Source organism: Cygnus olor, chromosome 18 (genome assembly GCF_009769625.2).
Source record: "Cygnus olor isolate bCygOlo1 chromosome 18, bCygOlo1.pri.v2, whole genome shotgun sequence".
Taxonomy (NCBI): Eukaryota; Metazoa; Chordata; class Aves; order Anseriformes; family Anatidae; genus Cygnus; species Cygnus olor.
This window is the reverse complement of record NC_049186.1, coordinates 4,072,411-4,097,788: the sequence shown is the minus strand read 5'-3', so window position 1 is coordinate 4,097,788 and position 25,378 is coordinate 4,072,411. Positions and strand designations below refer to the sequence as shown.

The window sequence follows — 25,378 nt, the reverse complement described above, 5'->3', positions numbered from 1 at the left end:
CTGATGAACATTTTCACACTTGCAAATTGACACGTTTGCTTCCTGCAAGTGATCTCTCACATTAGCTCTTCCCCCCGAAGGCATTCTTACCAGAAAATGCATTAGCTGAAGCACTTGGGGATTAGACCACAAAGAGGATCACACACAAAAAGTACAGCAGAAGCAAACGCAAAATTTAATTTGACAAATATTTACCCAAAAAATGGCACCCAGCCTCAGTGGCAGATATCACACAGCAATTATACTCCTTGCATCCGTGTCTGATTTAGAAAGCTTGCACGGAAGGAAAACGTCCGTACTCTTTTAGGGAAACAATTGACCTTGCATAAAATCAAACTCATGTACCCAGCCAGCAAAAGCCCGGCAGAGCTCCCAGGAAGAGCTCAAGGATGAATTTTGGCAGTTGTGGACTAGAGAAGACAACATTTAATAAGCACTGACTTGTTAAGTAAGCCTCTGGAAGCAGTCTGAAGGAGAAGTGTGGCATTTTGTGAAAGCCACCAGTCTGAGGGAGCTCACAGATTTATACCTGTCACTACTGACAGCGAGGAACTTCTCAAAGGGTACTTTGAGAAAACTGCTTTATACAATTATAGAGATTTATATCTCCTACAGTTCCAGGAGGTTCATCGCTGTCCTGGAGCTCTCAGCACAGAGGATTGAACAGAAGAAAAATGTAATGTCTTCCTCGGATGAGGACTGGATGATTATACCCATGCGGTAAATAAGTGACCAGCTTCAGAGTTTGGTTAGGTGAGAAAAAAGCAACCACGCTCTTGAAGGAGGCAGACACTGAGCAAGATGCTCCCGCCAGCCCATCACCCTGGGGTGCAGGAAAAGCAGCTGAAGCTGGCAACCAGCAGCCAGGTTTTATTTCCAGAGGGCAGATAAAAGAAACTCTTTATAGAAGGTCTTTATAGAAGGCAACGAGTTTGCCAGGACTTCTCATTAATGGTGCACATTTGTGCAGTTAGTCTGCAATAATTTTTATGGTTTGAAAGTATTAAATGTAGTGTGTTGAGGTTTCATGTAGGGGTAAGGGTGTCTATAGAAAAGGTCTGCAGCTATAAATCACAGGAGTCCTAGCCATGGCCATGAATTTCCCCAGTGTTGCATAACATTAATTTTATCATATAAATACCACCCCAACTGAGCTTTCAATGAATCAAATATATGGAAAATAAATGTCAAAGTCCATCTATGTTACTTAGTGCTTACACAGGGCAGAAATAATGAATCCACAGAGACGTAAATCAAGGACTTTTAAAACCAGATTTCTCACTGCCCTATCAGGACTATAAGATGTTGTGTCACTAGCTCCCAAAATTTTCTACCAAGTGACAGATATTAGTGTCAGAAATAGAGTGATTTTATTTTTGTTTAAAACGCTCTGGTTCCTGAAATCCCCTCACTGCTGGAAAATTTCATCTTTCTTTAAATATATACTATGTACTATTAAGTTACTAGCTCCTAGGGTTGTGTTGTACAGGTTAGCTCATAAGCATGACAAAGAAGAAGAGAAATACAGGGCTATTTTCTCATAGTCCCATGCTACCCAAGCCAGCCCCAGGACAGCCTCAGCTCACAGCAAACACTTCACTTCACTGCCTGCCCTCTACCCCAACAAGCACATATGTCTCCGGAAAGCCTTGCACCAATGACAAGGGCAGGATAAAAGAAACAAGCAAGCTAATGAAAAAGAAAACTGAAAAGGCTCTTTGGGTCTTCCTGATGCAGTGGTTACTCAGAAATGTGGCAAGTTCTTGGAGAAAGCCCCATCAGAATGGACCCAAATCAAAACCCTACAACAAGAAGCTCACTGACTGCAAGGAATTTGAAATACTGGCTTTCAATTACTCTTCTATGTCGATTATGAAATATAGCTGCACACACTAAATTAGTAACACTTTGAATTTAATGTCCGTGCTCTGCCAGAGCAGCAGCTCCTTCCCTGGACAAGGAGCTTTGCTCCAGCTGCAGGGCTTGGTCCCTGCCCCTGCTGGAGGAGGGAGACTGGACAGGCGTCGCATAGGCACACTGGTGAGGTTTCCTCTAACTGGAAATGTTCCTTCTTTTATTCTGAACAGTCTGTCCACGCTTGATGGCATAAACTGCTTTAGAAATTACAGCCTTGGAATGTAAAAGCAGGGCTGCCTGGCTGCTCGCCCTGGCTTTTCCTTGCAGCCTCTTTGCCAAAGGGTATCTGGTGTCAGCAGCAGAAAGAGGGACAGAAGCACAAAGCAAGGACCTTGCTCCAGCAGCCATCCACATGAGCAGGCCCATCTGCTTTGTGCTTCAAGAGGGACAAAGCTTGCGAAGTCCTCCTGTGATTCTTCTGTAACACACACCACCATCAGATTTCCACTCTACATCTGGATTTCAGCCTGACATCCTATAACTGAGCAACCTGAACTCATTTCTTGATCCATCAGCATTGAGGTAGACAGCCTGTGGGGGTGATTGTGTGTAAGCAACACTCGGAGCTGCTGCCGCGGAGAGGGCCTGAAGGAGGGCAGCACGGACCACAAGCTCGCTCACCACAGCCTGAGCTGCAAGCATGAGCAGGATGCATGTCGATCCACCCCAAACGGGAACACGGCCAAATGAAGCAGTCTGGTCCGAGGCCTGGCCTCCAGATGTTGTCGTGTAAGATAAACAGCTTCAAACCAAGATCCAAAGGCTCCTACAGATCAGCATTTTCCTCCCCTCTGGTTGCTCTGAACCCAGCAAGGGTTAAGAGGGCTAAAACTGCATCCACTTCAATAGTGTTCAAATGCAGTTATCTACTCCACAGTAAGGCCAAAAAAAATTAGCATAGTCCAACTAAGTCATGACAAATGGCTGCACTCCTCAGCCCCTGCCAACGGCCCCTCTTTTACAAGCATACCAGCCAGAAAAGAGGTTTTGGCCCCAAATGATAATGCAATAATGATCTTGACAGCAGTCCTTGAAGGACATATCTTCTACCTCGCTCCCTATGTTTTTAACATTAAACTTTCTACCAACATATTTAAGGCCAACAAAGGCTTTAATGGACAAATGCCAAATACGTTTAAAAGGTTTCATCACATAAAATTACTTCTTAGGCACTAAAGGGAACATACGAGAGATTGGGTGAAGGCAGATGCCAGAGTGACAAAGCTAGTACTGGAGCTCCATCGTCACAGAAAAATGACCGGGTAGCTGCTGATTTGATGTGCAGCAATTAAAGAGTAATTTACACAGTGTCACTTAGTGACAAGTATAATTATGTTCTGCTCAGGGTACATATCAGATAATAATTGCCTCCAGCTGAGATGGAGTTTGTAACCCACTAAAAGGGACCTCAATGATATAACAAAATGTGGATTTCAGCTGGAAATTTTATGGCTGACCAGAAGAATACATGATGTTGCTCACAGCTTTTTGAAGAAAAATTGCAACAGCAGCTTGATCCCTTCTTTATAAGTAATTGCATCGATCTATACACAGATCTATAACAAAGATAAAAAGAAACAGAAAATGCATGAAGTTTCTAGGACAGATGATACAGGAGATTGTTCAATTCACAAGGCTCTGTTGCCTAAAGCTCAAAAAAAATCAAAATAAAATCAACAGTGACAGATATAGTCAGTAGCCAAAGTTTGGTGATGAAGGATGCCACTTAACACAGTGGGCATCCTCCACAAAGTTGCGGAACACCTACGAGAACTGCCTGGAACACACAGGGACACCCCCATTTAGACTTTGCAGTGTCTTGTCTAGGCTACGGTTGCTCCAAATGGTACCAGCTACCACTCCCAGGAGGCTGCTAGAATTAACCTTTATTGGCCCACGTTGAAACAAAGTCCCAGAGTACCAAAACCAGCTCCGTAACCTGGTCTACAGTATTTGCATGAATGCTGAAGTCATGCATTAAGCTGTGGACAGACCTGAGCGGTAGAGCAAAAGCTCTCAGCTTCTGTGACAAAAGACCATCAAAGTGGCTGTAGCTCTGAACCTATCCCCAAACCTTCTAAATAAAGAGGAGGAATTACAAAATTCAGCAGTGTTTTTGAGCACAATGTTTTTCTGTCCCTGACTCCACTGACATCTGGACAGCCCTCAGCTGGGAACTGCAATGTAGAAGGGCATGGGACTAGGGGTTAGGAACAGAAGTGCCTGTAGCAACATCAGTGGAAGCCAAGAAAGTTTATAATTTGTTGCTGTTTAGTTTGGGAAAAGTTTTGTACAGTGTGGACTGCTGATCTAACAACACAACTTAAAGCTAAGTAGGAGCTAGGCCACTCACAGCAATTTGCAGAGGTACCAGGGTCAGTCTTGCTCTGTCACCCAGGACAAGCACAAGCTTGGAGAAACATGCAGGGTGGACTGACTACAGAACCTGCTCAGCTCATGGTTGAGCAGATTTCTCCACCCCTCCCCATCAGGAAGCCAGCCAGTCCGTTTTTCTGTAAGCATATTGATGTTAAATTCTTACGATGTGGGGTGTACCTGTACAACTGCCAGCTAAGTTGCACCGAGCAGCAAGAAGCATTAAAATAAAGCACAGGTCATAAAAGCTGAGCTCAGTAGCATTTCGCATTGCAAGCTAAGCAGCCATATGGCTTCTCTTAGATTTTATCAGCCTGATCAGGGGAACAGCAGTAGTAATAGAGGTAGTTTTGATTAACTACCATGACTCAAATATGCAGTGTAGAAGTGCATCAGTGTGGGATGTTAGCTCAATGGAACAGTCAACGTCACTTTAAATGAAAGCTCAAGCAATCTTCTCACACTTATTTATCCTCCTCCTGTGACGTGAGGATGAGATGGCATGAGTCAAATTTTCTCTCCCATTAGTTCTCGGATTTATCTGGAAAAAGACTCTCAAACAAACTCACTAGACCAACAGGTGGCCCAGGAGGCTATCCCACCAACTCATTCCTCACCATGCCCCTATGCCACAGACCACCCCATAGAGGGGAACATGACCTGGGGCCGTAACTCCTCAGCACTGCCCATGTGGGCAGGGCCCCCAGCCACGACAGGCTGGGACTGTCCCTTGTCTCCCCTCGCTGGGGGACTGCTCCAGACAGACAGACAGTCTCCCTCTGCAGGCTGGACCTTGCTGACCCAAGGCAGCCACACCTGCCCTGCTGGAGATCTTCTGTCTGAGCCTTTCTTGTAAATAGCCCTGCCAGGGCAGCCAGATATCACAGCACTCTGCTGGGGCTTGGTAACTCGATAAGGGTACAGTAGGTACTGTGGCGAGACAAGAGGCTTCACCTGGCACTTAAGTTTCGCTTTCCACTTATTTTTACAAGTAAAGGTCTGCAGAGGTTAGGCTGGGGTGAGGAATTCCTCTGTGGTGGTGATTTCAGAAGGAGTGCAATGACTGCTATAATTAGACCAAGGCTGGTTTGGCAAGGGCAAATATAACATCCTAGGACCCTTTGTACACTGTACCCATTGTAAAAATAACTTCACACGCGATTGTAGTTCCAGGAAAAAGTCCTGGTAATGTGCACAGCTCAGTCCCATCCCCAAGCTCTGTGGGGATGAACATCCTGTCCCTGCTTTTCACAATCCTGTCTCCTATCTCTGCTCTCCAGGTCAAATCCCCCAGCGCAACGGATGCTCTCCTTCAGCCATCTGCCCAAGGCAGGCTAACAAGGCTGGCTGGGGAGCTAACCAGGCTTGTCAGCCCACCGTGGGCTCCTCTTCCCTTTCACAATTCCCCCAAGGCAGTCAGAACACTCATACTCAAGCCCTCGTGTGCCCAACCAAGACAAACCCTTCATCACACACCACCTCAGCTTTTTCCCCAGTTCCAGCCTGATCCAGGAGATGGTAACACACGAGGTCCTAGCATGAGCTCTGGGACCACTGTATTTGCTCTTACAGGCATACCCAGACAAAGCACCTTGTTAGCAGTGCTTACAATGCACCAGAAATCCTGTGCACTCTCCACAGAGTGTAATTAATGCATTGCATAAGCTTTGCAGAAGGCATTTATAATTAACCTCTTTTTTTTTTCCCCTGCTGTATAATGCAAGAATTGACTGTTATTCTCATATGAGCCCAGGAATGCTTATGAAGCCATCTCAGCCAAAGCAGGGCAGAAGTAATTTAGAAGACAATACAGGGAGGAAAGATGAACTCTGTTCTCCTTACCCTAAGATACCACACCAAAAGAAAAAAAAAAAAGCCTCAATTTCTAAGCACTACTCAAAGGGTAAGCAGCATGCCAAACCCCCTCCAGCCCACAATGCCAGGACATACGAAAGTAACTGGGAAAAAAATACCTAGGACTGACTGTACTTGTAATTTTTTGTTTCCAAGTTTATAGTGAAAACCTCAAGTTCTTCATGCTTTTACCTCACTACAGTAAATCTTAACTTGATTTCTTGTGAGCCTTCTCTTGTACTTCAGGACACCTGAGGAGTTCAGGGTAAACTGCTGAGCATTTCTTGGAGAACGCATGGATGGAAAGCACACAGTGGCTACTAAGGCTGGAAAAAAACCTTGTGCCAGCCTGCAAAAACATTGTCAGTCAATTAAGTCTGTGCTACCCACTGCGGACTTTGAGGAGGACTCTATGACCTGCAGTACATGCACAAATCCCTTTGCTTTGCGCGGATGTGGCAGAGAAGCTGTTCCTACACCCAGTGCAGAGTCCCGAGCCATCACAGGAGGTGAGGGGATATGCCAGGACAGAGATCTGCAGTAGGCAAGAAAACAGACAGTTCCTTCAGATAAAGTAAAAAATAAGAGCATATAGCAGCGGTGGTTACAGACAGTATCAATATTGGCTGAAACTCATGTGGAGAAACCCCCAGAGCAAACCAATATATTCAGCCAGTAAAAGCATTAACAACTGAGATCAAAATATAGCCAGCATACTTAGCAAGCATCTCGCTAGCAGCTATATGAGATTTTATCCCAGCCCCGTTGTATTAGGATAAAATAACATTAAGCATTTTCAGCTCTCCTGCTTCGTATAATTTCTTCAAAATAAAAAATATTTAAAATAAACAGCACACAGCAGCCAGGCCAAGAGCCAGCCACAAACAAGGGTAATGTTTGATATCGTTCCAGAAAGCCAAGGGGACTGTGCCATGCTCACGCCTTGCTGCCCTCACTGCTGGTGCTTGCAGATGCCTCCGTGGCCTCAGGAGCCTGTTTGGAGCATCAGAAGTCACACGTGTTTTCTTCCTTGGTGTCTTATGGAAGGTGGTTTTATTCAGAGCCAATTTAGGGGTTAAATTAAACATGACTGATATCAAAGTTGTCAGTCATACAGCTCATAGTGAAAGAAACACTGAAGAAAATGCAGAAAATAATCAGAAAGTGGGGCTCCCGGGCTCCTGTAGGACAGGGTTCCCCCTCCTCATGTGCACTCCCCTCTGAGCTTTGCTCCTGCTCAGGAATCAGACTGTGCTTTGCCATGTTCCAGCCTGCCAAGGGAAACCCTAAGACCCAAAACCACCGAAAATGGCACAAAGAATAACAACTCCACCATCCATATTTTCTAAAATGAGAGTCCCATTATGCTCCCAACACTGAAGACATCTCCATCCCTGGAGCACAACCTTGCTCCCTCACGGAGCAATCCTTTGCCATTGTGTTTTCTACCAGCCAAAGCAACCCACAATGGTCGGTGACATCAGCACAGGAAAGCCAAGCAACTTTTCCAAATTCACTCAACAGGGCAGTGGCAAAGCTGAAATACGATCCAAAGCCCCAAAACACAGTCCAACACTCAACGTACAGAGCCACGTGTGCGACCCAGGGCCATAGGGCTGGTGGGGACACCGAGCACAGTACTGCCCTGCCTGGAGAGAGAGGCAGCATCAAGGTAAAGGGTTTAATATTTCATTATCACATCATTCCCCACAGTTTCTAATGTTAAATTAATCCCTGTCTATCCAGATCGGCTAAGATCATCCCGTATATAAATTAGGTCAGCAATATCATCCTGAATTAAGAGGGGAAAAAAGGAAAAGATATCTGATTGAGTGTTGAAAGTTTCTGCCATGACTGATTACTCTATGAATTATTCATCCCAGTGGCAGCTCTGTATTGCTCAACACAAACATTCCTACAGTCAGGAAAGCACTTCACCAGCACAGCAGGGCAAAATAGGCCAAATCGGAACAAAACTACCGTTCCCCACGCCCTGGCCTGCCACGCAGCATCCCTCACAGGGCTGCATCTTGCCTGCCCTTGCCCTGTTCAGCAAGCACAAAGGCATTTGCCTTTGGAAATCTGGCCCCCGGTTTTGAAAAACAGGTAAGAAATTTCACTGTGGCTTTTTTTTTTTTTTTTTACTGTTGCCAAGAGTAGATTGCTGCAACGACCATTGATAAAAATGACTCAAAGCCTCTGCGTAGATGCAGACCGTCATTTTCTGTGCGTAATAACATGAAGTTCAGTTGACCCTACAAGACCTTAAATGCCTTCTGATATACATATCTTAAAAAAATAATTGAGGTGGCTAAGTAGTTCTCTGCTGACAAATCTATGTGCCTCTATTGCAGAGAACCCTGAAAACATACTCTAAAACTTAAAAGATACCTCTTCATACCCTAAAACTTAAGAAATAACTCTTTTGAATAACACAGACCTGGAGGTCTTACAGCTATCCAGCTTTAACCATTAAACCATCCTCCAGGGCCTGAAACCCAGAAGACTTAAAACAAACTAAAAGATTTTATTTAACTATTTGTCAGATGGAAGAGTTACAGACACTGGAAGATACATAAAACCCTTACAGAGAGAGGCTGTTTTCTAGTTCTAGAAGATAATAAATTGTGCCATTGGTCTGCCGCTGGGCCTTGCTGGTAATAGATCACACATTTTCATGAAAGTTCAAATAACACAGAAAAACAGCCACACATTAGTCAGGTTGCCAAAATGCATCTTAAATAACACACCAAGAAGTGGCCACAAACTAGTCAGGGTGCCAAAACGCATCAAATGTTAAGCAGTCTGTGGTCTTCAGGATGTCAGGGTGAGACAGACTGTTTTATGACAGCTTTTCAAGGGAAATTATAAGGTTTTGCATGCCATTCCTGAAACAGACTTGCTGCTGCTAAAGAAAAACAGCATTCAGTTAATAGCAGTCATGATTTGTTGGGCCATTTTACCAAACTCTACAAAATAGCCATCTTGAAAAGAATACGAGCAATGTGAAAATTCAGAGTCATGTCTCAAAGGCAACGAAGGCAAGTGTAAAGCTTTATGTTCAGCAGGGAGTTGGCTTCAGTGGTGCTAGCTTATAGGTAACTGCTGCCCAGACCTCTACTCATGGGGAGAAGGTGCCACAGGAGGAAATATGGGGAGGGGGAAAGGGAAGGGGATGACAAAAAAAAAGAAGAGCAAGAAGGCATGGAAGGCCTGCAAGCAAGGTAGTGTTGGGGTCAGGGCACAGCCATATGGCCCTGAGGAACACAGTGGAAACCTAAGCAGACCTGGAGTTTGAACATCAGAGTGGTGACATTCGGCTGGTCCTCAAGGCACCGCTCGTACACCAAAGCAAACCCTTCGCCATTGTGAGTGACACACCACGGCACAGCCACACTTCACCAGCTGTGATAACACTGCCCCACTGGTGCTCAGCGTGCAACAGGGTCTGTCCTTCTGTAACCACAAATAAGTGGAAAGGAGTATGAATAAATGGAAAGGAGTATGGCTGCGCTCTCAGCTGAAAGATGAGTCAAAGGCAAAGAGAAGGATCCAGCTCCAAACACCGCCGGTGAGTCAGCACCGTCAGGATGCTCCAGGGAGCCTCAGCACCGCATGCAGCCAGTGGCGATGACGGTGGCTGAGAGCGCCGGAGCAGGGCTGGTACTGCCGTGCTGACCTCCGCGAAATTTGTGATGCAGAGGAAGAGACGAAGGAACAGCTCATGCCCTCACCCGCTATTTGTGGCCATTTCACAGTGCCAGAGCAGGAACTTGGTACCCAGCCCATGAGCGCATCACAGGGCTATGCTGTCACTCGGAAGGACTCATGTTACTGTAATTCCTCTGTGTTGAGAGGAGATGGAAAATAAAACCCCATTTTCCCGAAACGATCCTCACTCTCCATACTTGCACAGCATCCGTGGCATGTGGGCACTGCACCAGCTCTAACAGGGTCAAGGATAGGGTCACTCTGGCTCCACAAAAGCCTTTCCCTCCTCCTGGTAAATCAATCCCAGCCTGAGCTGCCAGCAGAATTAAGCCGACACAAACACATGGAGCACCACGGGGGTGGGGGTTAGGGCAGACAAAGCATCGACAGATTGCTTCCAGCAGCCTGGACACACCAGCAGGCGATGGAAGCCCTCCCAACACTTTGCATTTTCCTGTCTGACACACCTGGAATTTCTCCGGAACCCAAAGGAGGGAAGCGGAAGCAGCAGGCAGACGATCCCTCTGCTGACCTCTGCTGCTTGAACCTACCACAGAGCGCTCCACTGCACACCTTTCCTGCTTAAGTGAGCATCTCCCTTGAAAAAAAAATCAGAGATTTCATGAAAAACAGCAAGCAGTAATGGCATGCAATTATCTCCCCCATTTTAGCACAGACACTAGGTAAGTGTACCAGTGTGCGCTGTATTCCTCAGCTCTGTTTTCACTCCTCTTCTCCAAGCTTAGCACGCCCTGGAATTCGTAAAGCCAGAAAACTCTCCCTCTGCATACGTCTGGGTTGAGAACAAGGACTAGGGATAATGGATTTGTCTTGGAGGCTATCGAGTACCACAGGTTGGACACAGGCTCAGGCAGACCCAGACACAGCAGCAGCAGGGCAGGCACTGAGGCAGAGACAGAGCCACGGGGCAAAACAGCATTAAGTTGAGAGAGAAAATGAAAAAGTTTAAAATGAAGAAAACAGGAGTCAGTTAGAGAAGGAAGGTGAGAGCAGTTAATATGAGGAAGAAGATGCCCTAACAAGTTACCATAAAATATGGCCCTATAGCCAGTGACCAATACTCAAGACATTTTCCCGAGGTGGCTGCAGCCCCATAAGGATGGGTTTACAGCTCTGACACACAGGACAGGGGGTCCTGGAGCAACTGAGAACATCAGGAGGGCATTATCTGCTTGAGAGACGAAAGCACACAAACTGACAGTGAAAAGGTACAGGAATTCCTGTCAATTTGACAACTCCTAAGCAATTTCAGGTCCATCCTCTACAAAAGCATAAATAAGCTAGAAAGAGAAAACCCATCCCTGATGCGTCTCCTTGAACACCCCAGAGATAGAGGAATAGATTTAGTCCTGTATGTTTATAACTGCCTTGGAATTTATATTCACAACTCTCTGATTCAGCTAATGCTAGGGAGACTGAAGACCACAGCTAAGCTGTAAATTAAGCTTCCCTCTACTGAGCTCCTCACCAACACGACTCCCAGCTGCCAGCCTTACCTAGGCTAGGTCTACCAGCTCTGGGACATACTAACGCTCAGTTTGACAAAAAGGAAAAATTAAAACAAGGATGATCTCATCCTTAATGGCTGCTTTGTGATTCATTCAGGTTATGGTCAGAGTTCCACCAAGCAAAAATGATTTGACAAAATTCTGTTCACAGCCTTTGTGGCAAGGGCACCCGAAGAGTTCCAACATCATGAGCTGCTGCATAGATGCAGACACCTGAATTTCAGTGCCTCTACGTCCCCCAACACAGGCTATCCTCTAAAGTGCAAACAAGCCCTCCCGGCAGGATGCACAGCTACTTTAATTCTCTCCAACACAAAGCTTAAGCAAAAAAAACTATCAAAAATAATTCCCACTCCCAGCATGGGCTCCTCATCGCCTCCCCCTGCACTAGGAGAGCCCGTCCTTCTCCAGCTGCAGACGTGCACACAGTGCCTTAGTGCAGGGCTGGATAATTGAACAGCTTCAGCTCAGGCTCCTGTGTCCTCCACATAGGAGACCAGCCTCTCCCAACAGATAACCCACTGACACTGTGGTGATGGTAAGACCTGAGACACCTTGGTGAGTCTCGCAGTGAGAACATGAGAAGTCCAAAACTTCTCCAACCTCCAGGAGCCCCTCCTCACCCAGACACCGGCACCTCCACCATCTGCTATGGCAGTGGTTTCCCCCTCTCCCAGCCCAGACTCTCCAACTTAGCAGGGCATCATAGTTATTCATAAATGCAAATCCATTTTTCCCCAGCATGGAGCAAGCTGAGCGCCCTGTTGCCATGGGAACCATTCAGCTGCATTTATATGAATGGACAATTTTACAAGCCGCAGAAAAATCCTTGACATCATCACAGTCAAGGGCAGGCTCCGGGACTAAACAAACCAAGTTCTTAAACCTCAGTAACAGACACGGGGAGATAAATAGCCACACAGCAGCCACGGGCATACACAATGAACAGAGTCAGGATTTCTACTGATGCTGAGTTTGAGCATCCATAGTCGGATCAGTGGAATACAGCAGGCAGGAGGTTCGTAAGCATAGAAGTTGCCTAGAGAATTGCATTACCAAGAGTTTCTTCTCCAGCTAATATCAGGTTTTGGACTACTGTAAGTGGAGGTTGAAATCTTGCCCATCACAGACCTACGCTATCCCACAAAAGCTCTCCGTCACCACAAATGCTTATGCAATACAATGGGGGATCTTAGGCAGTTTATTTTCATTACTGGGTTGCAGACAGCACTGGACAGTGACCAGGAGAGTGAACCACAAGCCAGTAAGCACTTGAGTCTGCAACACTGGTGAGAGCAGGGGAGAGCCTTTGGAGGAGAGCCTGACACTGCCGTTCACCTGCACTGGGTCCAGCACTCAGCCCAAATATGAACCCAGGGTCTCAACCCTCTGCACGGTCTGCAAAGAAATCAAGACTGAAAACAGCAAGCACATGCTTCTCTGTGCACATCACTGGGTCACTAGAGCAGTATTCACTGGGCATAGCAGGACAGAGGTCTCAGTGCTGATGCCTAATGGTCTTGGCAACTAATACATCCAGGAGCTCTATTACAATGAGCTCATCTTTAAGGTATCATTGGTAACGTCGTTTCTGCCACCTCAAAACGAGCATCCAGCTCAACCTGTTCTTGCAGGGGCCCCAGCTGTCCATTCCCATGGGAATGTAGCTTTACATGGCTGGATTAGATGGGATGACTCTCACCCCAGCTCTCAGCAGAGCAGACACTGTTGTTATCACATGGCTGTGAAGGGAAGAGCCACACAGATAAATGGCTCACCAGCCAGAAATAAAGACACACCAGCTTTCTGCATTGAGACACTGTCCCATTCTCCTGCCCGGGACTTGAATGATCTTCATGCTAGAGAGAAGGCACTGAAAGCTTTTTGTAGCAAAGGCTGCTGAGCATGCAAACTCAGCTGATGTTCTGGTCCTACAGCTCCAGTTAAAACTCTCCGCAGCTTGCACAGCCAGTCTTCACACAGGTGTTGACGTCAGTTAGGGCAAAGTCACCATGAAAGAGTTTACTAGGTAGACCCAAAGATCATGCTTCTAGTTCCCAGCTAAACCCCTTCAAAATCCCTCATGCTTCGAAAAGCTTCTTAGGGAGGGATGCTTCAGGGAGGATGGGCTCAGGAGCCTGGCTGTAAGCAGATTTCAACTTAGTCTGCCAGCTGTTTTCCTCCTTTCATTGATACGTTTTACTGGGCAGCAAAATGATGAGGCTGCTACTTCCTTCAGCTGGGATCTCAACAGCAATTCTGAAAATGCCATCTTCTGAAACAATCTCAATGCCACAGATTGCCAGGATTATCAGATTCAGACAGCACTTGCCAAAAAACACATGCAATTTTTGGAGATGTGACTGCTCTAAGCAGCAAAACAGGTTTTAATTCTTCACTAGGAAAAAAAATCCCTATTGAAGACTTTTGGTGGGCAGAGGGATGGGCTTTTTGGTTTCATTCACATCAGCTAAGGATCTTTTGACAGTCATTTTGAATCTGCTCTAGAAAGCTTTTTGTTTTGAGAGGTTTGAACTGGTTGCACTCCAAAGCACACAAAGAGCAGGCTGTGGCTCTGCCTTGCCAACCAGCACCAACCAACAGGGATCCAAACTCTAGCATCGTTCATGTGCTGCTGCACTGCTTTCCTCAGTTTACAAACCAGAACTTACTTTGTGAAATACTTTATACTATATACAGGCATTAACAGATTTTAAACTGCTTGTGAATGATTCGCTACATTGAAGAAAAGCAAGTCAATTTACAGGCAAAAGTGATTGCTTCCATGGATGTGCAAATATAAAGTCACTAAAACTACTGGATACAGGGCAAATTTGCACTCTGAATTAGTACCAGCCTCAGCCACAGTATTGCACTGGTTGTACATCACCAGAAACCTTACATAAACAGAGAGAGCAATGATTTATAAACACATAGCAATGATTTCCTAAACACTTGACCTGAGAGCTACCCTCAGAACTTGTCACAGATCACCACATGCACCAAGCACCGAGCCGATTTGCAGCCCCCTCTCTAGGATGAGACAGACCACAGCCCACACAGATTGGAAACTGCTAGTTCATACCAGAAAAGCTTTTCCTTCTCAAAAGCGAGGTGAAATGAGCAGCTGGTAGCATGCAGTTGCTGAGAGCCAGGCTTGGTGCTCATTCCCACTGCAGGGCATGAAGAGTTAAACTGGTCTCTCCCTGGAGCTTCTGAGCTATGCAAGTGCTGCACCTAACATCAAAATGTTTTCCCTCTATATTCTGCACTGCTGTTGCTTGCCACTAGATCAGACCTTAAGGAGAAAAGTAGTCTTAATTTGTCAGGGGGAAAAAGGTGGAATTAACCGAAGGCTTTAATGCATGACGATAACAATTACCAAAACACAATAGCTAATAAACAGCCCTCCGGTAATGAGTTTGATTTGCAACTCCATAAGAGTTTGCCAACTTAGATTTCCAAATTTTCATTGATTGATTTTTGCATATACCCAGAGACTCCTTCAGCTTCGCCACTGAAGCACAACAATTTCCTGTCTCCGGCACTTCTGAAGCTCCAGGATTTTATGGAAACAGGGTTTGCAGGGCTTTGGTTTTTAAAATTTTCCAGGTAGCAGACTGCCAGCTCCTGCAGAGGGGCAATGGAAGGATCTCTGCAGTGATAGCAGAGCCCAGCTTGCTGTCTCAGGGCTGTGATTCCCATTTATTTGAAGAAAAAGTGACAAAGACATCACCCAGTACAAATGGAGTTCAAGGGGATGCTTCACTGGAGCAGATTGCCCAGAGAAGCTGTGGATGCCCCATCCCTGAAGGTGTTCAAGGCCAGGTTGCCCTCAGCAATCTGATCTAGTGAGAGGCATCCCTGCCCATGCCAAGGGAGTTGGAACTAGAAGATCTCTAAGGTCCCTTCCAACCCAAGCCATTCTATGAATCTATGAAATTGTGTCCGTGGTAAATTTGATCTATACATAAGTCCAACTCCATCAAGCTGCAAGACAGATTTCTTTAGCCCACATCCACCATGTGCAGAGGAGAACAGTCAAGGCCAAACCCTGAGAAGAGGAGTCTGGGACTCCTCTCTGTTCCTTTGGGACCCTAGCTCAGAGGCTGTTTGCAATGATTGTTCCCTGCGATCCTGAATGCTAAACAGTCCAGCACTGCTGCCAGGACTGCTACTCTGCTGCTGACAGCACAAAAAGATTTTTACGGTTACAATAAGCAGAGATCCTCTTAGTAAGTAGCATCAAATCCAAACATTTTGAAGGGTTCACCAAGCAGATTTAACCACTCTCTGCCTCCAGCTATTTTATTCCTGCAGTGGAAGATACAACGGCCTCTGCACAGAGCTCCACAACAGAACCAGACACTGCTAATCACAGATTTACTGCATGCTCACCAATATATGGTCTCAGCTAAGACAGTCTCACTGATCTACAGTTTATCTGTCCCAAACAGATGATACCGAGTCCAATAACATGCATAAAAGCCTTTATTATCAGCATTTGTATAACAATGGAGTCATGAGGCACCATTGTGTTCAGGCACTGCTCAATTACACTGAAATGATGACAGCAGCTGCCCTAGGAGGATGCGCAATCAGAGGGGAGGAGAAAAGGAGCCAGTGCGTGCCCAGGTGGGAGCTGCAGCACTGAGACTCACTGGCAAAGGACATTCACGGTGGAGAGATGATGCTCTCCCATGCTCCATCATAATGACCAGCCAGGATACACTCCATGTCCACAGAACCCTTGCTATCAAACAACGCATTCACACAGGTGAAAAGCCAAATGCATTGCACAATTATCTTGCAATAAGCTACATTGGAAGATTTCTTCGCTATTTGTTAAAAGCATACAGACAGCCTTTGAATGCAACTGGGTCCCTGTATTTCCCTTTCAGAGCTCCCTTCATCTGAAAGAAAAACCCAGAGTGAGGCAGGGGTAACCATAGAGCAGGTTGCAGCAACTGGAAATAGCAGTGCTACCCCACTGACCCCCTAAGTTCACTCCTCACCAATACCACAAACAGGAGCTGATTAGCAGCCTCAATCCCAACCAAGCCAAAAGCTAGACAGCATGTGAGAAATTCATGCTGTGTCTTTGCTTTTAGCAAACCTTTACACTGAGAACTTTGAGATCACAGCAGTCTGACCTGCTTCTGCAGCCACTTTGCTCCCACATGGGGACAGTCCCTGGGGAATCACTTTCTTGTAGCTCAGGCTCATAAATGACCCGGGGGCAGAGGAGAAGTCTCTCAAAAAATAACACTATGCAAATGATGAAACAGCTGACATGAATCAGATCCCAGAACAGTCAGAGATCTTGAGAGGGGAAATGTGTAGGTTAAAGGGCTTTCCTTTGAAGACTACTTAAAACAGGGACGATTTCCTTCCAAATCATTCATCCATTATTTTCAACTACTACTTTGCATCTATTCCACTTTATGGGCCAATTCTTCCTCTCAAACACATCCCTCAGGGAAGTCATAACCTTCTGTCTGCAGTTTTGCAGTCTGCTTCCCTGCAAACAATAACAGCTACAAATCCAGATTTATGACTTGTCTAAGAGAAGGGAGCTAAAGAAAGCAGACAAGGAACAACTTGGTCTAACAAGATATAGCTTAATCAGTCAAAATGCCAAGGGAAATACTGAGAAAGTGGAGAACGATGGGAGCAGGGAGGAAAGGAAGATTTAAATGGGCCCTTCTCAGAACTATGTGCTGATCTGCAATGCTTCAGTAGCACTGGAGAGAGCTACAAACGCATCCAGTGCACCTCTAATGTGGCCCAGTCCAATGGTTTAAATGCCATGCTGTGAAATTCCCCACCAGGAGAAAACACGGCAGTTTTGGGCAAGTGACCCACACACTTCTGACAAAAATCAATGCTCTTCCACCCAAAGCAGTGCTCTTCCACTGTGACTCCAGAAGACAGACTTCGGAAGTTTCATTGCCCACAGTGTTTTCCCTGTGACATCTGTCTGTCCGTCCTTTGGAGACTGGTCCAATCTTCCTTCCTTGACTAGATAGATATGAAGCAGGCATTTCACATGCTTGAAACTACATGGGATAAGTTCAGCCTGCCATGGGAATTTGGGGCCTGGATAAAGCAAATCTAGTGCTTTCTGGCTGATGACATTGGCTGCCACGCTTCACAAGGTTACAGCAAGAGAAAAAAACATTCTGCATTTTCATGCAGGGATGTCAGAATTCCTATGGTGGAAAAGGCCACAGGCACATTTAATCTTGTTGAGCAGCAAGATTGCAAACTCATAGCTCATTTATGCAAAGTGTCTGGGAATGCTCCTCTGACCCCAGCTGACATCTCTTGATTAACAGCCTGTGTCACTTTTATTTTGGTTACTGTGAACACAGTTGCTATTCCATGCCCTGATGCAACATTCACCAAGATCCAGGGAATCAAACTAGCCTGGGAGGTCATGCACACTAGAAAAAAATAATACCAGTTTAACATTCACCAGATGAAGGATAAAAGAAAGAAAAATTACTCTGGCAGCACTTTGGAGAGAGGGGAAAGAAAACCGTCATAACACATGACATAACCAAAACTCCAGACTGGACAGCATCAGCTTACCACAAGCTCCAGTTAGACTTTTCCAGTTAAACTAAGCACAGTGTTACATGAGCTGCTGGTGCCAGGAGGGCAGTGACTGGGCACAGAGCTGTGCAGCCCCGGCAGCTGCAATCTCTCTCTCTCAAAATAGCTCCTGGAGCGAGAGTTCCAAGATGATGTGGAGATGGTACACAAAGATAAAATGCAACGTTGGACTAGATCCCAGGGATCTTTTCAGCTCTGTGATTACAGCATGAATCCCGTAGAATATTTATCATGGTTGAAAATGAATTATATCTGAAATTACTTAATCGGTTTTCCCCAGGGAATAAAAGTCTCATCCCTTTCCTGTGCTACACAAGGATCCAAAAATAGGACACATTCAGAGCTCTTCATTTCAGACTATTAGCTTGTAGAAGCCCACAGGGACATTGACTTAAATAACTGTCCCAATAAAAATAGTCCAAGCACTTGCAGCAGTGTGGAGGCTGAGCAGGCCCAGAGCTTCCCTCTGCTGCAGGATGCTCTCCATCTCCACAGCCAGAACTTACACAGAGCAGTTTTAGCCTACTTGTGCCATTCCTGGCCGAGATGGACACAGCAGTATAGCATCAATCATAGCATTAGAGGAGCAAAGCAAAGCAATGCTCTGAATACAAAGGAAACCAAAACCCACAACATTTCAGAGGGATAGGGGAACTCAAGCCAAGCTAAGCGATATTTGCATTCCTGGGGTACAAGTTAGGTACAGGGCATTGAGAGCAAAGACAACTAACAAAAGATAATTAGTCCAGAGACTGGCGAAAAATATATCCACCTGTACGCAAGCTCTGGTTAAGCAGAGACCTCTGAACCATAATCTTTGATTGAGCATTAGTGGTTTGGGCTCAGACCCAGTATCTTCTGTCCAAGATCTGATTAAATATGAATCAGCAAGAGCTCATGGCAAAGCCAGCCAACTCCAAAACCCTTCTGACAAGCTACCAGTCCAGGAGGAAAGCAGACTAGGGAGAGCTAAGTACAACAGGCATGGTTGGGGATTTGGGGAGGATTCTTTCAAATTGTTTAATTACAGTAGGAACTGATGAAGATAGAAATCCATTTGCACTGAAGCTGCAAGGTTTCAGTCAGCAAGCTAAGCTGAAGTCTCACGCAGGGACAGAGCCTTACAAGAAACTTTTCTCTAGCATTTTTCTTGAATTCCCACCTTCTACCTACCTGTTGCTTTCTACCCTTCCTGCTTTCTGCTCTTTGCCTTGTTCTTCTCTTTTGTCCTGAAGTGACTTTTCAGGTGTCCGTTTGGCTCTGATTTGTAGCTGAGCTTTAACTGTGTTGTTTCTGCTTTGTGACTGCTCCCTGAATCACTACTCTAAGAAAGAGGAGCACTGGCCACAGAGCCTTTCGGTGCCATTCATTTCTTAGCACGCAAGCTGAGAGTTTGTATCTTGGGGAGATCTCTCTCTGTATGTCTCTGACCTTTAAAACTACATCGCAGAGTATTTCTGCTGGGGTGGTCTGAGACGAGCACAGTGTCATGCCATTGATCTGCCACGGAGCTGCATTTGGCAGCTCACCTCCAGTGGAGGTCACAGACCACAGAACAGCCTGTCCACACCTGCAGGCCCTCTGCTATGCAGGATTAAGCTCATTCCTTTCACCACGTCATTGTGTCAACCCTCCCAAAGAAACCCAGAGACAGCCGAGGCATAAGGCCTCCACCTCCCCTCAGGCCCAACCCTGCAGGTAGGCCAGGCCCAGCCTCAGCCCCTGCCACAGGCACCACCCTACAGCCATTTTCGTTGGAGACCAAGTTTATTTTTCGAAGAGGCATTACCCTGCAGGTGTATTTCTAGCAGACTATTTAACAGCTTGGTATCTTCCCTGCCCCACTGGCCTGTTAGTTCACCTCCTGAAGCCCAGCTTGGGACCCCTCTTCACACATGCTGTTAGGTTTAACAGTTTGTTTAGCAAGTTTTATGGTCGTGACCTTGAGCAGACTCATCACGGCTCACAGCACTTTATCACTCCTTGCTGCGCAAGCTATATGAGCCAGGTATGCAAGGGAGTATTTAACTAAGTAACTGGAGCCACAGTTCTCCGCATGGGCAACCTGGCAGAGCAAAGAGCATTTTTCTTGGTCACAAATACCTGGCTAACAAATCAGTTACCATCTTACAGCTCTGCCTTACCTCACTTACTGTCAGCAGCATCTGCTTTGTGTAAAACTAGCAGAATGTGACCCTGTGTATTTCCCATTCCTGCCCACTTCTTCTCATTTCCATTAAAGGCTCACATGGTACTTGGATTTATGCTTTTTGCTATACTTCAGGTCTCGCAGTGCATCCTTCACATAAATGACAGACTCCATAGATCTACATCATCTGAAGCATATAAGCCTATTTCTTGATAAGTGCTGCACAAAGTCCAGAGAAGATTTTTCAGTCTATTCCTACCAGTTGTTTTTTGCCCGTAGATATCCAAGCACTTTATAAGCCAGCAATACAGAGCAGTCAGTGTGATTTTATGGCTGGGGTCACTAAAACAAAAAGCAGTTACTTGCAGACTTTCAAGGTCTGAGAAGTCATTTTCTGCATGCTGCATGCATATCATGCATGCAAAGATATTTGATGTTAAATGTTACAATAGCTAGACTACAAAAGCAAAGCACTCTGATTTGCTACCACTGGCACACAGCTGGAGCCACTTTCTGCCCTCACCTCCATGCACAGTGTGGCTTTCCAAGGTGGCTCCTCAGTCTCCTTGCTCTATACATCCCCAGTAAATCCATGTAGACTCATACAGCTCAGATGCCACACAATTCCTGCAGTCTAGGTGACTATTAAACTAACATTTCATCAGCATTTGAGACAGTTCCGAACCCTTCTTCTTCACATACTGTGCCTTCTCTAAAACCTTTCCAGCCACCTCCCCCTGATCTTCAACACCTGACCTTGGCTGCCTGATCAGGGATTTCGAAGCAAGTTTCATCCTCCTGTACTCATGAATTAGCTGCTTGTTACACATGCCCTCCTGAGCCCTTCGTTATTAGTATTCTTGCTTTCTTTGGCCTTGAAATTTTCTCTGCTTTTTTCCTTCTTTTCTTCATTTCGCTTCCCTGGAGTCTGATGTATTCCTCTTCCTCCTGGAGTATCCTATTGCAATCCACAGGGCTAGTGGTCAAAGAAATTAAAATGCACCCTTTTTGCTACAGTACTAGGAACACTGCCCAGTATTTATGGGTATTTTTTTTTGCTCCTAGGAGAAAAAAATACAGAGAAGCTAAACACACTGAGCTCTGCAAGGGAGGAAATCCATCACAGTTCAGAAAATATAGAAATGCAGCTCTCTCCAGAACTGTTATCCATGCTCCTAATTGGACTTAATGTTTATAATCACTGTGTGTGTTGAAGGGCCCCATTAACCTACCAGACGATAATTATGCCAAGTCACCTTCATCCTTCTCATTTATTACATCCTTAGAGATAACCAAGCAAATTAGAAAAGAAGTTACAAAGGACAATAAGAAAGCTGGAGACATACAATTGAGCTGATGACAGTCAAGGACTGCAGAAAAAGAAGTCAAACAATGCCAGAAGTCCCCCTGCTTCACAAGGGTTTGAGAAGGGGCTGGGAGCTGGGCTGAAACATCACATTCAACCACAGAGGCCAGCAAAGCCCATGCACACATGGCATGGGGACTCACGTGCTGTTCTCCATGCACAAAAAGAGATGGCATATGTCAGTTCAGCCAAACTGGCCCAGCTCTACGCATGCAGGACACGATGCCAGTTCAGCTTAGAACAGTTTACTGAATTTTGACATAACCAGTTATGACCTGGCATGAGTCCACAGCAGAGGATGGAGATAAAAACTGAATTAAAGGGCAGAAGTGAGATATCAAGCTCGTCACAGACCAGCAACCTCCAGCTCTCAGATGAAATGTCTGATGCAAATGGTCTTTTCTGGAAATAGGCCCAATCCAAAACTCAGCAACAAGCTCCCTTTCTTCCATTAATTCTGTTGAAGTTGATTCATGGCTTTAATGTACGGGAGGCTGTGCAGAAGGCTGGGCTCTGCCTACACTGCCCATACAGAAGACTCTACAGCACTCACGCTGCTGCTGCTGCCCTGTCGACCCTCTGAACACAGGCTGTCCTGCCTAAACTTCTGTCTTAAAGAAAACTGTAAAAACAGTCGAGATTTTAACTTAACGTACCTGGGCACTGTAGGCTCAAAGCACCACAGAAAACACTTCCCTGCTTTTTGCTGCAGACCAATCTCCTGCAACACCCACTTGCTGTTCAAGTCCAAGGTCCTATTATGTCACTTCTCCCAGTTATACGTTCACACGAAATAAGATGGCACTATACATTGACATAGATGCACTGAACTGCTATGTAAGTAATAGATGGGTGATGAACAAAAACAGTTCAAACAACAGAAAACTAAAGGCAGGTAGAAAGAAATTTGCCTTTTTTTTTTTAAATATATGTGTATATATTATATATATACATATACATACATACATACATACATATATATATATATATATATATATGAACACCAATGTGGCCATGAAAATTAAGTCTTAAGTGGAAGATTTTACAGGCCTCAATTATCTGGGCTCCCTAGCAGGGCACAGAGAGGCAAGAGGAATAGGCAGGTTATCAAAACCGCTGAGATCACCAGCTGTTACACAAGGTTACACCACATACCTGGCAAGCTCAGGTTTCCTGCAATAGTTGCCAGTGATTTCTTAAGTTCCTTCTTAAGTGCCAATGAGGTGCAATAATCCTGTCTGCTCGCATAGTTAATGCTTCTCTGGTATCCCAAACCTAGACAGCAGTGCTTATGTGGATAACAGAGGATGCAGTGCCAAAAGGGAGCAATTTCTCAGAATCAGAGGGGGTAGGGGGGCACAGAAGAGATCTGTTTTCTGTTTGCTTACAATTTCAATTGCATATTACAATCTAAGATTCAAAGTTTCTGCCCAACTAAGGATGCTTTTTCTAATAGCTCCCAGATCTGCCTCCTCTTCCAGCTATCTAGGTCCCTTCCTAACAGACAATTCCTTCCATGAAGAAGGAATTTCTAGCAGCATCACTGACAACTAGCTGCAGTTTTTCCACACAGGAGAAAGCAATGTCACGCACAACTGTCATTACCTATATCACACTCCACATTTCAATGAGGCATAAAAGTTGTCAGCAACATTATCAAATGCATTTCTAATCTCATGACTCTTAAAAAGATTAGAAAGTATTTGAATGACCAAAAAGAAAAATCTACCTTCTCTTCCTGCTTTTTTAGTCAAAAAAAAAAAGAGTACAATGAAAGCCTAGCCTACACATCCTTCTACTTTTAAATACTGACTTCAGGCACTCCTTGAAACCCAGAAGCCAGGCTTTCTCTGTGAGCAGTGATTTTCCCTATGTAAACCAAAGAAACAGTAAATTTCATGGATTTTCTTCCTTATCTGTAGACATGTTGAGGCAAATCCCTTCACAAGGTGCCACCCTGTGACAAAACGTATCATTTCCAGCCTTCCCCTGCAGGCTCATGGGTTCTGGAGCTCACGTGGGCTTTCTTAGAAAATTTCTTATTTGCACAATCAAAGCTTTTGACATTTGGCCTTCAATTTCTTTGCTCTCTGATTAATATTAAACAGTGTTTTGTCTGCATTATAAAAGCAACCATTATGATAAGCTCATGAATGCACTTCCTGACTTCTTTTTTAATTAAAAGACTTATAGACACAGTTCTTTAATTTCACTGTAGTAAGTTTAATGGATGAGCACCATAAATGACTAAGAACGAAACAAACTACTCTAACTCAGCCACAGCCATTATAAGACAAAAATAGTCCTCTGCTGTTTGGATAGAAAGGACACCAAATGATGTTAACACCTACACCTTACTTGGCTAACTAAGGGTCATAACAGTACTTATGTACAGCCTGGCATTGCTTCCTTTAAAGAGAAAAGAAACCAGTAAAACTCCATTCTCACATGAGGTCACCTTCCAATTCAGTCTGATGTGCCAATCACTGTACACTGGAGCTAGATATATCCCAGAAATTTACCATATTTTAGCAACAGATTGAACTCTGCCATATCTTACAGTCTCAAGTTGCACCAGGGAGGTTTAGATTGGACATTAGGAAGAGTGTATTCATTGAGAGGGTGGTCAAGCATTGTAATGGGCTGCCAAGGGAAGTGGAAGTCTTCTTCCCTACAGGTATTTAAGAGACGTGAATATGGCACTAAGGTACCCGGTTCAGCGATGGAACTCAGTAGATCACGTTGATGGTTGGGCTTGATGATCTTGAAAGTCTTTTCCAACCTCAGTGAATCTATGATTCTATTCTATCTTACTTCCCTTCTAATGCCAAAGTTACATGCCTATCTGCAGCATCAATTTCCTTCCTCCATGCGCACCTTTGGGCAATTTTGAGCAGCCAAGTGTAATTAACAGTTGTTGAATGTTTTCCCTTCCCTCATAACCTCCAGCATTTTGAAGTCTTACAGTTCAGCTGGTTCCCTGAGTAGCACAGAGTCTTCATCTCTCAGGGGGATAGCCATGATGATTGTGTAAAACTAGACCAAATCTAGGTTAGAAAGCAGAAGTGTAGGAGCCTGTCTGAAGCATTTCAGAACACTTAACTGCTACAACAGATAAATGAGACAATACTTTTTCTGAAATAACTGTTCACCTCAAATGGGGGCAGTCCCCCAGTGAGGGACCACTTCCATCTGACAACCCAGAAAAATTACATTTCTGTATAGCCTGAATGGCCACTGCAATCCCCCATTATTTCTAAGCAAAGGATTAGGAGGAGCTCTAACTCAAATGAAAGAAAAAACACTACTCATCTCTTACCACAGATGGTACCCATAACTCCCATTTGAGCCATTCTGCAGTTCAAAAAAAAAAAAAACACTGCAAAAGCCATCTAATGACTCAAATCTGCATGTGTCCAGCTGGGGGAAGGAAAGATTCACAGATCTCTCAGTTTACAACCAGTGGTACCTGCAATTTGTGGACACGTTATCAGAGCCAGGGCATTAGGACCATATGGCATGGGGAAGGAACTGCTGGAATGATTCATACTGAGCTAACAAAGTAGCAGGCCATCCGTGAGGACTCCGTTATAGCGAAGCTTTCAAATGAAAAAAATGACAATTTTTACAATGGAAAGTGATTCTTCAACCCGTAACTAAATGAAGTTATCGTCACCTTGTCTGCGTTGAAGAGGGTGAACTCGCCAGAGGAATGACAAGACGCATGGAGCCAGAAGGTGTTGCTACATTACAGAAAGATTAGTCAAGGCCCCTGTCCTAGCTATAGACTGGTATCTTCTATAGCACAGGACTTTCCACAGCTGGGCTTTTGCTTCCTCCATTTCAAAACCAGGGCAG

General features: G+C 45.1%; 1 long non-coding RNA gene across 1 annotated transcript in view; it reads right to left on the bottom strand.

Moving 5' to 3' along the window:
- Positions 1–1,274: 1,274 nt before the first annotated feature.
- The window catches only part of LOC121057082, a 46,435-nt gene continuing 22,331 nt past the window's right edge, over positions 1,275–25,378 (bottom strand). The window contains exon 3 of the long non-coding RNA XR_005813619.1: positions 1,275–2,392. This is a non-coding gene — a long non-coding RNA (uncharacterized LOC121057082). The remainder of the gene's footprint in view (positions 2,393–25,378) is intronic.